We start from the raw sequence: 10,012 nt of genomic DNA on the forward strand, positions 1-10,012 counted from the left end.
ATTCTCTTATTTTATTATAAGTATAGATTAAAAAGAACAGTGGACCTAGAATGGATCCTTGAAAAATATCAAAAGTAGTTATTTTTAAGATTGTTCATATAATCTCCTAGTCTTAAAGCTCGACACTTGCTTGTATTGTTAAAATAAAAAGCAAAAGTATGTTGTCGTTGACCATGTCAATGTTCTTTTTACATCATTTGAAATAGCAGACAGTATCAAATGCTTGTTCCAAATCTATAAAAAATCTTCACCAAATATGGTTTCAGTTAAAATATATTTTTATCTATATAACTAGATCACTAGAACCCCAAAAAAGATTTCGATACTGATCTGAAGTCATACTGTTGTCTTGTTGCATTTTTATATCAATTCTGTTATTTGTTATTACTTTTTAACGCTTATATATTTTTAATGATGCTGGATATATTAAAACCTTTGTATAAACCAGGATTACTTTTTTGAAACTATTAACTCATCTGGAATTTACGTACTAGTTTACAGGTTTTGTTAAGCTTTTAACTCTCACACAGCTTATTGCTGAAAATATTTTTTTCAATACTGCTCGTACCTCTTTCTTATTAGTTACTGCCTTCTAGTCTCGTCTGAGCTTAAAATTATTTCTAATATTTTGATTAATTGCTACAAGCATCGGTGGTTCAGTGGTAGAATGCTCGCCTGCCACGCGGGCGGCCCGGGTTCGATTCCCGGCCGATGCAAGAACATTTTTTGAATTTTGTTAATTTCCATGGTTTTTAGCAGTAGATATGTATTTTTCAGTTGTGGAACGACCATGGGAATTTATAAACAACTATTACATTTTATTAATATTAGTTTAGCATTACGTTTTATATAATGCTGTAGAATCACGATGACAAAAAGTGCTCAAGGCTTACTTGAATTTAGAACATTGTTTATTTGATTTTAGTAATCGACAATAGATTATTAAATAAAATACATTAAAACGCCGATATCAAGAAATTTGACAATAACTGCTTGATTAAGTTCTAACAATTGATTGTACAAATTAATTTGTACGGCATGGTATTTCAGCTGAGACGTTACAATAACTGTTAATATAGCTTTACAGCAAAGTCTGTTGGCGATTGTGTACAATATTGCCCCTATGAAACCGGCTTGCACCTCATAAAGGCTTACTTGAGTGATGTATACTTTATTATTCGATTCTAGTAATCGACATAATATTATTAACTTATAACACAGTACAAAATTACGCGGTAATACCAAGAATAATTAAGAGAAATAATGGTATTTCAGCTGAAACGAACCAGTAGCGGGATGATGTTTATATTTAAGATGAGTTCCGCTCCTGGAGAACCAAGTACAGACACATTTTTCGCAATACATGAGCATAAATGCGTATTTAATGTATAATAAAGTTAATTAATATTAAAGCGTTTTATTTGAAATCAAAGAGATTTAGCTATCTGAAATGGAACGCTTTGAATCATTATGGTTAATCTTTTTTTTTTCGAAAAAAAAAAAAACATAACGTTAAGTCGAAAACTTTTGCTGCGCCTGTAACGTTAATCTTATAATAACTTGACGGTACAAGGGCTTTGGGAAGACCCTGGGAAACTATTCATTCACCATTCTAACGCCTGTTGAAGAGTGAGAGAGCAGGTATGCAATACAAACACAAGGGACATAACATCTTAATTTCCAAAATTAGGTAGCGCATTGACGGTATTACTTACAAGGATCACACGTGCGACGCTGTTATTTTTAGATGCGCACACGCAAGTCACGTTCATCGTTTTCTAATTTCTCACGTTTCATTTTCACGTTTCATAGATATAAGTTAAAAACTAGATAATTATTTAAAATTGTCACTTTATGTATTTTTAAATTTGAATATTATAACAACAAGCATCGGTGGTTCAGTGGTAGAATGCTCGCCTGCCACGCGGGCGGCCCGGGTTCGATTCCCGGCCGATGCATTACTATTTTTTTAAGATTTAATATATACAATTTTGTCATTTCTTAACGTTTAGCTTAATATGGTACTTAAATCTCAAACACTTTTATTGTAAAGCTTTTAATTTCAATTTTGATATCTCTGGTATGGAGGCTATAGCGAGTAAAAAAAATAATTGGTGATTTAGTTAAAAATAATATAAAATGAATAAATTAGACGCAACCGCTCTGTGGAACGCCAGCTGCCGAAATAACGAGAGAGCTTCGTCAGACGTAATTTACTGCTGGCAATCGAGTAGATCAGATTGACACTAGTCAATCACAGGTGAAGCTATTTTCAGAAGCGAAACATCAAAGTCTGGGATTGAAATTCGTTACTGAACTTTCTAGTGTCTGTTACTGCAAAACAATCAAATTAAAATTAGCTCAATTACATACAGGCTCTTGCGAGTACTTTTTGTGGTACTTTGTCGGTAATAGCAATTGGAATACCATTTGAAGGTCTGATGGTGGTTACATTTACGTTACATTGGCGACCCTTACCACGAACCTTGAAAACTAAAAATTTAATATTCTTTATTCAAGTAGATTTAAGAAAGCACTTTTGAATTGTCATATTACATTCAATTGAATGAAAAAGAGACCTCTCGGAAAGTAGATTCTTCAGAGAACCTGCAAGAAAATCAGTAGTCACTTCTTTCCACCAATTAATTTACAGAGTGTGTCAGTAAAGTACAATTATTTTTTTATATCCAGCTTAGAAATCAATAAATACCAAGTCAAAGCTTTTTTATACTGAATATAATCTTGTATCGAGTACTATGCCATATTTATCAAATTTGCGTTGGAATATGCTCTAATTTTTTTCTTTAAACAGAGGCCTTGGTCAAACATTAGGCAGTACAGGTTTTATTTTACTTTTACCATTAAACTAAAAATAAAACGAAGCTTAATTTCGAAGGTTTTTTGTAAATCGATATTAGGCAAAGGGATACGCCCAAAAATAAGATGGTGTTCCTGTTCGAACAGTCTTGGAAGATTTAAAGGAAAAAAATGTGGAGAAAAAAACTAGCTCAAGATATCGTAGTCGGAACAGCGAAATGGTGTTCCCAAGAATAGCAAGCAGCCTGCCTGCCTCGGAAGTTATAAAAAAGTCAAAGATGTTTCTTTAATAACATTTAAAGTAAATTTATCCATGTTAATAAACAAATTGGGTATTCAAGTGATAAATAATCGAGGTATTAATATATTACTGAAAATGTATTAAATGTCAGCAGCTTAACACGTGATAGACAGGGTACTCTGGTCGTGATTGATGCGTTATCGTCAACCTTTATATAGCCTGAAGATTAAATTACTAAGAAGCTCCAATTGTTTATTAAGATGATTCAATACAGGATATCTTTTAAGATCTCAATTACTTATCACAAAAAAATGTCTGAAATATAGATATTAGCTGAGATGGCCAAGTGGTTAGAACGCGTGCATCTTAACCGATGATTACGGGTTCAAATCCAGACAAGCACCTCTAGCACGAGATGAATTATAAACACAAATGAAGCACATTTAGACACATGCAGGTTTCCTGCATATGATAAATAAAAAAAATAATGTGTCTAATTTCTCCGAAATTCTGCCACATGTGCATTCCACCACCCCGCATTGGAACAGCGTGGTGGAAAACGTTCCAAACCCTCTCCTTAATGGAAGAGAAGGCCTTATCACAGCATTGGGACATTTACAGGCTGTTACTTTACTTTTTACTTTTTATAGATCTTCACGTTTACTAGCTGTTAGTATCCCGTATAATCCTATTTGGACACATATCCATTTAATATAATATATTTTACCGCCAAACAGCAATGCTTGTTATCGTTCTGATCTTGTTTAAATGATTTTTTTTTGTGCTAAAGGTTCACGGACGAGTATATGGGCCACCTGGTAAGTGATCAACACTGCCCATAGACAATGCCGCTGTAAGAAAAATAAACCATTTCTTACATCGCCAACGCACTACCAACCTTGGGAACTAAGATGTCATGTCCCTTGTGCCTGTGGTTTCATTGGCTCACTTACCCTTCAAACCGGTCCAAAAGAATACTAAGTACTGTTGTTTGCCGGTAGAATATCTGATGAGCGGGTGGTACTTACCAAGACAATCTGGCACAAAGCACCACCAAGTGATGATGTGTGACTATTGTCTAAAAATTACAGACAAAAGGGATATAACACCTTAGTTCCCAAGGTTGCTGACGCGTTTTTGAAACGAGGAATCTGTATTTTTTTAATATTATAATAATATAATAAAGTTAAAGAGTTGTTATAGTTGAACGGGCTATTAACAGAAATACGGTTCGATTTGAAGAAATGATATATAATCATAATTTGTCGAGGAAGGTTTAAGGCTGTGCCATCACGCTGCGACCTACAGGAACGAAAGCTAAAATGTTGAAAAACGAAGGAATATTATACCTTTTAAGAGCTTCCGTTACGTGATCCGCGTTAACGGTTAAAGTTTCGCAAAAATGACGAATAACAGAATTGTTCCAGTCGAAAAGTTCTAAAATAAGTTCGCAAGAGCATATGGCTCACGGTATTTTTTTTTTTCAAATAATATATTACTTGCGAAGGTTTTTTGTAAACGTGATAATCCTACAATTAAACACAAAATAAAAAATTTGCTCTTTGTTTCATGAATCGATTACAATGTGATCAAATATCAGAAAATAATAGTCATCTACACAATAAAATTGTAAGACTCAGTGCCCTTATCTACTCATATAAATGTTCATATGCTCATATTCGCTTAAAATAGGTCCTGAATGTAGCATATTTAAAAAATACTAAGAAGTAAGATAAACAGACCACAGATTTAGGTATTTCGATTGTGATTTGCTTATAACTCAGCTATATTGTGAACTACTAAGAGTCTATGATTAACATATCTTTATTTTTCTTTATATATCCATAGCCTCATATGTTTCATAATCACTGTACCAACTACGAGTACTCAACTACAACTCGTATTCTTGAGTCTATAAAATCATAAAGTTTAATAGAGATACTATATCGGAGAGAATATATGGCAACGAGTGAAAGGCACATCTTAGATATCAAAAAGGTTATATATGATGATGTGCTTTGAATTATTTGTAATATTTTATATTAATCTTACAAGCATCGGTGGTTCAGTGGTAGAATGCTCGCCTGCCACGCGGGCGGCCCGGGTTCGATTCCCGGCCGATGCAAATGTTTTTTTATTGTACACTTTGATTTTTCCTTTTCGGTAATGTTTCAAGTTTTTTAGCCCAGTACCAAAGTTTATGACATTAGTCTTTAAAAATTATATATGTTTAATCTATTTCTTTCGTTGTATAGAGTAAGATTGAAGAAAAAAATTATCATATTTATCTTAAAATAAATATACCTACGAGCCAAAGACGATGTAGTCTACCATTAAAAATAAATACTGTGTATTGCTGTTCGGTTTTAAAGGGTGACTGGTAACGGGCGCAAGGAACGTGAATCCCAGTGGAATCTTAGTGTTGAGAAACAGTTGTTGTAGTTACATATGCTACTATCCATGGCTGATTATCCTCCGTCTGAAGCACTGCAAGCGACCGGATGCGAGCAGTGTATTGCAATCAAATTTCTACAATACAAGACTTGACTATTATTTTTTTTATTTTATTTGTTTATTTAAATCAGGCAACAGTGGCCCATAGAAATATAACTACATAATATACATTATCTTATGAAAATGCCAACGAACTCGCGATGATCAGCTTTTTTGTACTCTCTGTACTGTATAAAATATAAATAAAAAACGATATTGACATATTTACTTGTCTCCGATCAATGTATTTATAGATGCGCACGCGCAAGTCATGAAGGATAATTATCATTCAATTGTTTTGTTAAAGAGATACTCTTGTTTCTTATGTGTTAAGACTACGGAAGCAAACAGAATATTTTTTAATTGTTACATATTTCTTACGATTTATTGGCTCGAATTTATTTCTAATTTTCAATGTACAAGTCATAAGCATCGGTGGTTCAGTGGTAGAATGCTCGCCTGCCACGCGGGCGGCCCGGGTTCGATTCCCGGCCGATGCAATGTCTTTTTAGTTTATTTTTACTGGCGTAATTACGTGATTCGTTTTTTAAACATAACTACGATTCATCGAGGAAAAGCTGGCTAAAATACATTACTATACGGTTATGTTTTATATAGTAACTGTTTTTAATTTTATTTAAATATAATTATGACATTAACGAACAATAATAATACAAATAATCTTTACTGTGTATAAAATTATAAACCTGCACTGGATAGTGAGCCGGAAGATGACGCCCGTCTGCCCCGATGGAGTGTGCCACTTTGAGGTCCTAGAGGTACCTTTTCTTACTACCGTGCTTGATAAAAGTCAAGCTAGGCAGCAAGGGATGCTACTTCTCCAACCTGCATCTCTTTCTGCGAAGGTGTGTCACCAAAGAATGTACCTCTGCTGACTCGCTCCACCGAAGAAAAACGGTGACAAGGTATCGCCGCTATGCGTATGTCCTTATGGTTGGATAGTAAATAAGCGACTTTCTAGTGTACTGTGTAATTATTCAAGTAGGCTTTTACAAGCAATTTTGAATCGTCATCTTGCAGAGTTATATGAAACAGCTTCAGATTGTAGATTCTACTGAAACACGCTAAAACAACCAAGAAACAAGCAACTAGGAAGCATTACTAATACAACAACAACAACAGCCTGTAAATTCCCACTGCTGGGCTAAAGGCCTCCTCTCCCTTTGAGGAGAAGGTTTTTGGAACATATTCCACCACTCTGTTCCAATGCGGGTTGGTGGAATACACATGTGGCAGAATTTCTAAGAAATTTGTCACATGCAGGTTTCCTTACGATGTTTTCCTTCACCGCAGAGCACGAGATGAATTATAAAGACAAATAAAGCACATGAAAAAGCGGTGCTTGCCTATGTTTGAACCAGCAATCATCGGTTAAGATGCACGCGTTCCAACCACTGGGCCATCGGCTCGGCTCGGCTCTATTACTAATACGGTTGAACTAAATTAATACCTATAATACATTTTTATTTTTCTGTTGTGTTTCCATTAATACGTTCCACCCGTTACAGCAGCTGGTAAATTTAACACCATAAATACAAGGGTCGTAGCTATAAAACACGTCGAGGTCACCGTGACGAATGATCCCTCAAGGGTCACCATTTATCAGCCGTGCCCTTAAGGTATAATTTAAGGGTTCAGTATTAATATGAGATACTTATATTATGTTGATCTTATATTAATGTCAGCTATCTGGGATTTGATTAATTAATGTGTATATTACAGTGTAGGTATATCTACATATATTTTATATAGGCTAGAAACTTGAGCAAAAGTTTAAGCTAAGAGTATTTTAAATGACATTACAATCATCAGCGTAGCGTAAACGATATATACAAAGTACAACATATAAGCATCGGTGGTTCAGTGGTAGAATGCTCGCCTGCCACGCGGGCGGCCCGGGTTCGATTCCCGGCCGATGCATTACTTTTTCAATATTTATTTTTAATCTTAATTACGTTAACAATGAACTATTTTACAGCAAATATGAACAAAAAAAAGGAAGATAAAAATTGTAGACGTTTATTTTACCTTATGTTACTCTACAGCATACGGCAAATGGCAGCTGGCAAAATTGTTGTTTAGTGATCTTCATCACCCATAGCCTTTGACGCCGTGGAAAAATTAATGGATCTTGTTGGTTCTTGGGACGTTAGATGTTATGTCCATTGTGCCTGTAATGACACTGGCTCACTCATCCTTAAAGCAGAACACAACAATATCGAGTACTGTTGTTTGACTCTAGGATTTGTGATAATTAGGTAGTACCTGCCCAGAGGTGCCCATGCAAGACGAACTTACAAGACGGGGTCTTGCCACGTGTTCTATTTAGAGGCAGAATATTCTTTATCTTCATATTGTCTTTTAAATACAACTAATTATAACGGATGAATCGCGTATATTAATTATTTTAAACATCCCGACGTTTCGAGCACTTTGCAGTGTTCGTGGTCACGGGTAGACCGTTCATATTGTCTGTACCACATGCTGAAGAATTACGTTGTAATATCTTAGGCATGGAATTATTTTAATATGCTATTTAATATTGTTGTAATAAATTTTTGCAGTAGCTTCCATAAAAGCTTATATACACAAGAATAAAAAGTAACTACTCAATTTTTCGCCGACTTTTCAATGAAATAAATATCCAGCTTATAGCATATCCGGCTTAGCAGGTAGGACAGATACAATACGTAAAATGACGTTTTAGAAATAGAATGATTTCCAATATGCGTACGATTTGACACTCGCAGCTTTACTCGTATTATAGCGTTTTTCGTGTAAAATCTTGGAAGGCGTTGCGTTTGAAAAGGTCGTATGTTCTTCCTTGGAGTTTGAACATAATTCATATTCAATTTCATTAAAATCAGTTCAGTTTCTTGGCGATAAAATAGCAATAAACCGAGTGACAGACAGATTTATAGAATTACTTACCCATTTATAATAAATATATTTAGAGAAAACGGGGATAAATGAAGGGTATTAAATAAAGTTACAAATCAAACAAAATAAGTTAATTCGAGAAGGTTCTTACAGATGTTCTAAATGGACTTTTTACAATATTAAGTAACTACTTCTCGGTTACCATCTCTTATCAAATTTTCTTCCATAAAGCAATTCTTAATTTTTTAGTGTTCCAATTTAAAGAGTGTGTGATCCAGTACAGTGAGTCGAAATGGCCTAGTGGTTAGAATGCCTCCATCTTAACCGATGATTGCGGGTTCAAACCCAGGCAAGCACCGCTGATTCACGTACTTAATTTGTCTTTATAATTCATCTCGTGCTCAGCGGTGAAGGATAACATCGTAAGGAAACCTGCATGTGACATATTTCAAAGAAATTCTGCCACATGTGTATTCCACCAACCTGCATTGGAGCAGCGTGGTGGAATATGTTCCAAACCTTCTCCTCAAAGGGAGAGGAGGCCTTTAGCCCAGCAGTGGGAATTTACAAGCTGTTGTTGTTGTTGTTGTTGTTTACTGATCCAGTACAAGGAAATATAATCTTAAATCACGAGGATGGTGGTGAATTGCTTATTTAAGAAATGATTAATATTTGTTAGATGATGATAGAACTGATGTCTATGGGCAATGGGTAACAAATTATTATCAATTTGATTAATTGCTAATTACTTATTACCTACCTTACTATATGAGAAAAAAAAAGTATGTGCAAACGGCTTCATCGGTCATCCTCGAACAACCAATGTCGTTTATTGTTAATGATGAGCATGAAATAAATTATCACAGATAATTCAATAAATCCTGGCCGATGCAATCAAAAATGAAGAAAAAAACCTAATAGGAAAATAAAAACAATGCATCGGCCGGGAATCGAACCCGGGCCGCCCGCGTGGCAGGCGAGCATTCTACCACTGAACCACCGATGCTTCCAGAATATTAATAAAATAACAGCTCAAACTCGCGATGGTCGTGACATAACGAAATAATAATGTAATCTTTTATTAAAACTTATATAAATGACCTTAAATAAGGCTGCATACACATATACGGCCAATTCGTAAGCGTCGATGCAGAACCAACTGTAAAGTTACGGTCACACATGTGCAATCAAGTGCTTGCGTTATTTATTAACGCTATCTCGCTTGCTCGTACGTTGTGAAGGTAGATTTACAGAATAAAACAGGGGATATTCCACTAATTTATACGTTACGATTTTCGAATTTATTCCGATACAATTTCGACGTGTAACTTCATCGTTGAGTTCAACAACAACAACAACAACAGCCTGTAAATTCCCACTGCTGGGCTAAAGGCCTCCTCTCTCTTTGAGGAGAAGGTTTGAAACATATTCCACCACGCTGTTCCAATGCGGGTTGGTGGAATACACATGTGGCAGAATTTCTATGAAATTTGTCACATGCAAGTTTCCTCACGATGTTTTCCTTCACCGCTGAGCACGAGATGAATTATAGGTAAAGAC

General features: G+C 35.1%; 6 non-coding genes across 6 annotated transcripts; 5 read left to right on the forward strand and 1 right to left on the reverse strand.

The window, feature by feature from the left end:
• Positions 1-645: 645 nt before the first annotated feature.
• Trnag-gcc lies at positions 646-716 on the forward strand. The gene has a single exon. It is a non-coding gene; the product is annotated as a tRNA-Gly (tRNA).
• A 1,171-nt stretch (positions 717-1,887) lies between these two features.
• Positions 1,888-1,958, forward strand: Trnag-gcc. The gene has a single exon. It is a non-coding gene; the product is annotated as a tRNA-Gly (tRNA).
• Positions 1,959-5,112: 3,154 nt separating this feature from the next.
• Positions 5,113-5,183, forward strand: Trnag-gcc. Its single transcript has one exon. It is a non-coding gene; the product is annotated as a tRNA-Gly (tRNA).
• Positions 5,184-5,980: 797 nt separating this feature from the next.
• Trnag-gcc lies at positions 5,981-6,051 on the forward strand. The gene has a single exon. It is a non-coding gene; the product is annotated as a tRNA-Gly (tRNA).
• Positions 6,052-7,421: 1,370 nt separating this feature from the next.
• On the forward strand, positions 7,422-7,492 carry Trnag-gcc. Its single transcript has one exon. It is a non-coding gene; the product is annotated as a tRNA-Gly (tRNA).
• Positions 7,493-9,387: 1,895 nt separating this feature from the next.
• Positions 9,388-9,458, reverse strand: Trnag-gcc. Its single transcript has one exon. It is a non-coding gene; the product is annotated as a tRNA-Gly (tRNA).
• Between the last annotated feature and the right edge of the window lie 554 nt (positions 9,459-10,012).

The sequence above is a fragment of the Vanessa cardui genome, chromosome 14, assembly GCF_905220365.1.
Source record: "Vanessa cardui chromosome 14, ilVanCard2.1, whole genome shotgun sequence".
NCBI classification, from domain to species: Eukaryota; Metazoa; Arthropoda; class Insecta; order Lepidoptera; family Nymphalidae; genus Vanessa; species Vanessa cardui.